The sequence below is a fragment of the Chrysochloris asiatica genome, unplaced genomic scaffold, assembly GCF_000296735.1.
Source record: "Chrysochloris asiatica unplaced genomic scaffold, ChrAsi1.0 scaffold00072, whole genome shotgun sequence".
Lineage (NCBI taxonomy): Eukaryota > Metazoa > Chordata > Mammalia > Afrosoricida > Chrysochloridae > Chrysochloris > Chrysochloris asiatica.
This window is the reverse complement of record NW_006408590.1, coordinates 6,485,055-6,491,783: the sequence shown is the minus strand read 5'-3', so window position 1 is coordinate 6,491,783 and position 6,729 is coordinate 6,485,055. Positions and strand designations below refer to the sequence as shown.

The following is a 6,729-nucleotide window of genomic DNA, read 5'->3' as shown; positions in this document are numbered from 1 at the left end:
CCTAGTATGAGGAATGTACAAATGCCCTTTTTATTCAAAAATACAAAATAAATTATCTGTAGGCATGGACAATGATAGCGATAAACAATTTTGTCAATTGAAACCAGTATCTGATGGTTATAAGTGGTATTCTTAAACATCAGCCAGGCTTTTCTTCAGACATTTTCTTCTCCTTAAGTGACTTCTCTGACATTATTGGTGAGGAACACTGACTTCAGTTTCCTGTTACTGTTCATTGATAAATGGTAAAACACTGTTCTGGGAACTAGAACATGTCACCTCCCATACCTCCCATACCACCTCCCATTCCACCCATTCTGCCCATGCCAGGGTCCTTCTCTTCCTTAGGGATTTCTGTGACTACAACTTCTGCTGTGGTTCACAGGGAGGCCACTCCAGCAGCCTCCAATAAAGCAGTTCTTCCAACTTTGGCTTGATCACTGATGCCATTTTCTATCATATTGACAAAATCTCCAAGCATAGCATCATAACTAACTTCTGAGGAACACTGAATAATTTTCTCAACTATCAATGATCCTTCAGTCCCTGCTTTCTTAGCAATAGTCATTGTAGGAATTTTGAGTGTTCTTTTAATAGTTTCTATACCAATTATTTTTTTAAATCTTCATTTGCTGGAGTTAGTGAGTCCAAGGCTTGCATGCACTGAAGCAGAGCACAGCCGCCTCCAAGAACAACGTCCTCTCCATTAGCAGCTTGTGTTGCATTGAGGGCATCTGTAACCCTGTCTTTCTTTTCATTCACTTCCGCATCACTTGTCCCACCAACTTTTGGTACAGCTACTCCATTTGAAAGTTTTGCTAGTTGTTCATTCAGCTTTACCTTTTCATATTCTCTAGTTGTGATGTCTAACTGCTCAACAATTTCCTGAATGCCTTTTTCAATTTGAACCTTGTCACCTTTTCCTTTCAAAAACGTGGCATCATCTTTGGTCCCATTGGCCTCTCCAATTTTCCCTAAGTCATGAGCCTGAATTATCTTCAAGATTCAGTGTTAATTCCTCATTTCCAAATACCACATCACCAGTAGGAATAGCCATGTCTTTAAGCTGGTTCTTTCTATTGTCACCAAAACTGGGAGCTTTGACGGCTACAACTTGAAGGCCAACTTTTAGCCTATTCAAAATGAGAGTACTAAAAGGTTCTCCATCAACATCTTTAGCAATATGACCAATGGCTTATGATGAGCATTGACAATTTCAAGAGCATATACAATAGACTGAACACTAGAAATTTTCTTTTCATTCAATAGAACATAGGCATCCTGGAATTCACATTTTGACCTTTTGATGTATTAATAAAGTATGGGGTAATATAACCTCAGTCAAACTTCATGCCTTCAATAATTTCTAAATCATTATTCAAGGTTTTCCCATCTTTTACTGTGATGACACCTTTTTTCCCAACCTTTTTCATGGCATCAGAAATAATGGTGCCAATTTCTTTGTCTCCAGTTGCAGAAATTATAGCAACCTGCACAATTTCTTTAGGAGTTGTCACAGGTTTAGACTGCTTCTGAAGTTCAGCAATTACAGCATCAACAGCTAACTTATACCTCTCCTAATTTCCACTGCGTTAGCGCCTTTGCTAAACTTCTTGAAACCTTCCTTGGCAATAATAGAGTGTGCCAATACAGTTAACAGTGGTGGTGCCATCCCCAGCCTCTTCATTTGTGCTGTTGGCAACATCCGGAACAAGTAACCCCAATATTTTTGTGTTTAACCTTTACGTCCATTAACTTAGCAACAGTCACACCATCTTTTGTTACTTTGGAGCTTGCCCAGTTCTATTCAGTAATCACTGTTCTTCCCTTTGGTGCCATAGTAACACTACAGTGTTGGCGAAAAAGTCTACACCTTGAAGAAATAGGACTTGAGCGTCTGCAACAAATTTTACATCTTTGGCAAAAGCCCAAGTAAGACAAAGAGCCAGTACCCTGGACACTGGCCTCATCTGTCGAAGGTACTAAGAAGTAATTGGAGCATTTCTGTGGGGTGGTAGGCTGAGTTAGTTTTTACTGTGTTGAATAGTAATGTTGTTGTTGTTGTTAGGTACCATCAAGTCAGTTCCCACAGCAATTTTACATCTCTTTGGGCATATATATTTACTCATCTATTGAATATGTACATGTAGGAGCCGAAATTGCTAGGACATGCAGTAGGTATATGTTTACCTTTAATAGATATTAACAGTTTTCTAAAAGTGGTTGAACCAAATCATACTTTTATAAGGCATATGTGGAGGTTCTAATTATTTTATATCCTCAATAACTCTTAATATTATCATTCTTTATAATTTTAGAAATTATGATGAGTGGGTACTAGTATCTTATTATGCTTTTCTGTTTGTAAGTATCATGTTGCTAGCTGGAGTTCGTTTTGGTACTACCTTACTGTTGGGTTTTAGTTTATTTCATTCAACAAATATTTATCGAGTACCTATCATGTGCCATGGACTGTTCTAGTTATTGGAGCTCTGGTAGCGTAGTGGTTACGAATTGGGCTGCAAACCTTTTCAGCAGTTCGAAACTACCAGCTGTTCCACAAGAGAAAGATGAGGCTTTCTGCTCTCGTAAAGATTTACAGCCTTGGAAACCCTGTACAGGGTCGCTATGAGTTGGAACTGGAGACACAAGTAAACAAAACTATTAGGTTTAATGGGAAAATATTGATATAATACTTTGTCTATAGTATATATTCCAAAGAGTAAAGCCTTATGACTCAGTTTATATGTAGCCAGATTTATAAGACTGACTTTGGACATTGTCAGTAACCAGAAGTGTGAATTGTTCTTAGCATCTGACCTTAAAATTAGGAGACTAGAGTCTGCCACAGGTTCACTGTTTGACCATGGGACTCCTACCTTGTTTTCAGAATCAATTAAAAGATATATGTAAACAAGAAGACAGAATGGGATGAAGTAGTTTTTTTCAACCAAGAATTTGCCATATTGGATTGCCTCACTGATTTGTGGAAAAAACAACAACATAGGATGTTTATCTCTAGTCACTTATGGGACCTTAGATGCTACCAACTTCTTGTTAAGTGGTGTAGAGTTGGCTCAACTCATAGCATCTCTGTATAGGGTTTCTGAGAGACCACGGTGACTCTGTATGATAGTACTGGGCTGTGAACCAAAACAATGGTGGTTGGGACCAATCAGCTGCTTCCATGGAAGAAAGAAGAGGCTTTCTGGCCCCAATAAAATGTACAGCCTTGGAAACTCTATACAGGAGCCCTATGATTCAGAACTGACTCAGCAGCATTTAGCAACAACAACACAGGGTTTCCGAGGCTGTACATCTTTGCAGGAGCAAAAAGCCGCTTCTTTCTTGCATGGAGCCATTGATGGCCTTGAACTGCCAACCTTGTGGTTCACAGTCCAGTGTTTATCCTACAAAGCCACTGTACTCCCTTTGTATTGATGTTGTTGTGGTTGTTGTTAGGTGCCATCAAGTCGGTACTGACTCACAGCGACCTTATGCACAGCAGAATGAAACACTGACCAATCCTAGGCCAACCTCACTACTGTTGCCACGCTTGAGTCCATAAGTGCGGTCACTTGGCCAATCCATCTCATTGGGGGTCTTCCTCTTATTCTCTGACCCTCCACCTTACCAAACATGATATCCTTCTCCAGTGACTGGTCCCTCCTGACAACATGTTTGAAGTATGAGAGACGATAGTGCCATTTAATTATTTTCTTGTTTGGAATATGTTAGTCAGGAATCTATGTTGAAAAAGTCTATTGCTTGAAGAATAATTGCATTTATTATTAACAAAAGCTGACAAAGGAATAATATAATAAATTTCTAAATTCCTATCAATTTTCACATTTTACTTTTGTTTTTAGACCTTAGGCAAAACATTGTGTGGCAAACAGAAAAGTTCTCACCCTCAGAGGCTTATGGTCAATTTTTACTGATCATAAGCCTAGAAACCCTATCACACTGGTCTTACAGCCCAACATTCCCAAGGAATTTATAAAAAGAACTCTCAAATTATTTGGAATCATGCTGTACCGTCTACTTGTGGCCCTCACACTTAGATGTAGCATTTCCTCCTCTTGTTTGATACTTTGATATTTCTCTCTAGAATCTATGAAAATTTCATGCCCTTTAACCTTGTCTGTGGAATCCTCAAAATAGCTTTCTGTTTTTCCTGTTTTCTCTCCATCATAACTTACCCACAAAGACTTCTGAATCTTTGGAAAGGCTTTATAATTACCCAGAAAAGTTCAGAAGTGGAGTTGTATTGTCTAGCTTGAGGTGCTTACTGGGGTGGAAATGAGTATGCCAGAATATGACAGAGGCTTGGTGCAAATGGGATTGTTCTCCTGTGTATCTTCTTTCTTCTTGCTGTAAGTGGTCATGGACACTAATACACTCTGGCATGGGGTAGGAAAGAGAAGTTCCCTTTCAGAAACTTATCTTTCAGGAAGGTTGTAGAAAGGTGAGGGGCCCAATTAATCAGCAAGTATTCTTTAATTTATCAAATAAATATTTACTGATAACCTACTTTGTGTCAGATATGTACAACGTAACAAGCAAGTGACTGAAGGCTCAAGGTGTCAAGGGATAGAGGGCAGGTGGGTCTCATGGGTCTAGATCTAGTACAGTGAAGTTATACAGTAAGTACTTGGGTAGGTGACCAAGGAGGTCCCCCTTGAGGAGGTGGCATTAAAGCCAGAAGCTGAAGGACAAAAATAATCTAGCTATACTATGAGAATAAGAAACAGTGCAAAAGATTCTAGATAGAATGAACATGGAGTGTTTGAAATGCATGACTGAGGGAGAGAGTGAAGGGGACTCAACTCAGAGAAATAGGCAGAAGCCTCATTATATGGAACATGGTAGGCCAGACTGATGCTTGAGGAGTTGGGAATTAATTATAAAAGTAACACAAAGTCTTTGGAGCATCTTAAGGATGGTGTTAAGTCAACTTACTTGTTGATTTAAGAGCTCCCTGGATCTTCTAGGGAGGATGAATGTTAAGAGTGTAGGAGCCAAAGCAGGGAAACCATTGAAGAGACATTTGCAGCAGATCACACAGGTTATCGTGGCAGCGGTACAGAGGGAATACACTTGCAGAATATGGTTTTAACATAGAATATCGCTCTATTCTTCCTTGTTAAATCAAAGTAGCTTTTAATGGATTATTTTCAAGAAATTCTTCATTGAGATCTAATTGCTATGTAAATATTGGTCCCCATTATTATCTACTGGAGAAAACTGAAAATATTAAGTAGGAAATAAGGAAGCACTCCTGATGTGCTATCAGGTGGAGCAACTTCTATCTAACTTCAGTGTGTATATAAATACTTGAAGATTTAATGAGAATTCAGGTATTATGTAGACCAGCATTTCTCTACATGTGTTAACCTATACCTCCCTATTGAGAAAAACAATGATCTCATCTCTCACTTTATGCTAAATAAAATTGCAAAATAAATATTATTTCTAAATACTAATTGAAGCAATGGTGACTTTAAAGAAAATGTTGAGAACAAACAAGATGTCGGATCTGGTGGAAGTGCAGTGAAGAGCTCCATCAGCAACAACACAGAATACTGGACTAAGCAGGCTCGGAATGGTGCCAGAACTTTGAGCCACATATAAAGGAATATTTAGAAGGTTGGAAGGCTTACAGCTTAGGGGAATTTGTAGCAGGAGCAAGAAATTCATTGCTTTCTATTTTGAGATGCTCAGCTGCTCTTGGAGCCGCCATTTTGAGTGAGACCAAGTGGAGGAAGGATCAGAGCAGCCACGGACACCTGAAAGAACCACGGAGATAAAGGTGTGAACATCCCTTTTTTTTTTTGGTATCAGTTCATTGGTCTCTCGCTGTCTGCGCACCTCCATTCTGGTGAATAGAGGGGGTACCTGAGAGAGTGGACACCCCATCCCCACCCTGGAGGGTTCTACTATGCATGCACACAGATCTCCTCAAAATTTAAAGAGACAGTTTCCACTTAAAAACAAATGGCTGTAGCTGGCCCTGAACTGTTCATCACTAGATAAAAGGCCTGTCCAGCAGACTAAAAAGGAATAGGCCAAAAATTAAATCCTGAGTTAGTAACAGCGACCAACAGTGGCATCTTGAAATTTCTTAGGAAGAGGAGTGTAAAGGGAAGCCCATCTCATGATCACATCTACCTGGAGGCAATCAGAAAGCATAAAAAATACCAAAATACACACCCATCTAAGTATTAAGGCCACAGATAACTCCTGAATATGCCCCCCAAAAAGAAGCAGATGACCATATCAGCACATGTCCAGATAAAGTGACGGAGGTAAATGAGCTGGAAGTAGACCAACATTCCATACTGGAAGATGGGCAGACTTTAGAAATGCCTGAGAAGGAATTCAGAAAAATGATATCAAATGTATCAAAACACTGAACAATGGAGATGAGAAAAATAAGAAGTCAGGAAAGCACTATAGGAAAAATCAAATAAGATAGATACAGCACTGGAAACAATGCAAAACCTAGTTGTTGTTGTTGTTGTCAAGTGCCATCGAGTTGGAACTGACTCATAGCGAACCCATGCACAGCAGAACGAAACAATATCCGATTCTGGGCCAACTTCACTACCACTGCCACACTTGAATCCATCAATGATGCCACCTGGCCAATCCATCTCGTTAGAGGTCTTCCTCTTTTTCTCTGACCCTCCACCTTACCCAGCATGACATCCTTCTCCAACGATTGTT

General features: G+C 39.5%; 1 pseudogene; it reads right to left on the bottom strand.

Annotated features, from left to right (window-relative positions):
• Positions 1-265: 265 nt before the first annotated feature.
• On the bottom strand, positions 266-4,388 carry LOC102835706 (annotated as a pseudogene).
• Between the last annotated feature and the right edge of the window lie 2,341 nt (positions 4,389-6,729).